The sequence below is a fragment of the Propithecus coquereli genome, unplaced genomic scaffold (assembly GCF_000956105.1).
Source record: "Propithecus coquereli isolate 6110/MARCELLA unplaced genomic scaffold, Pcoq_1.0 Scaffold731, whole genome shotgun sequence".
Classification (NCBI taxonomy): Eukaryota; Metazoa; Chordata; class Mammalia; order Primates; family Indriidae; genus Propithecus; species Propithecus coquereli.
The window spans coordinates 80,131-80,506 of NW_012153408.1; positions in this window are offsets into that span (position 1 = coordinate 80,131).

Genomic DNA, 376 nt, shown 5'->3' on the forward strand with positions numbered 1-376 from the left:
TCATTATAAGTATGAAACCTTTATTCCTACTGCAGATACAGATAAAAATGCATGTATTCTCTCAGAGAAAGCAGCTAGACTTTGCCCAATTTACAGGATAGAAGATAATTTTATTTTTATGTTTTATGGGTTTTCTTTTTTACTGTTTAGACAAAGAGGAATATTACAAAATCACACAAGGCCTCCCAGACTTCTGTTATTTAAAGAATGAATTGGGATGGATGTCTGAGACTTCAATTTCCTAGGTTCTCTGTAGCAAAGCCCAAAGGGTGGTGTCCATGTTTTGCATGAGTTATGGGTGTAAGTCCTTGCCCACTTAGGTTTTCTATCTCTGTCCTTGGTCTTCTTTGCCAAAATGTGAGTATACAGAAATTTT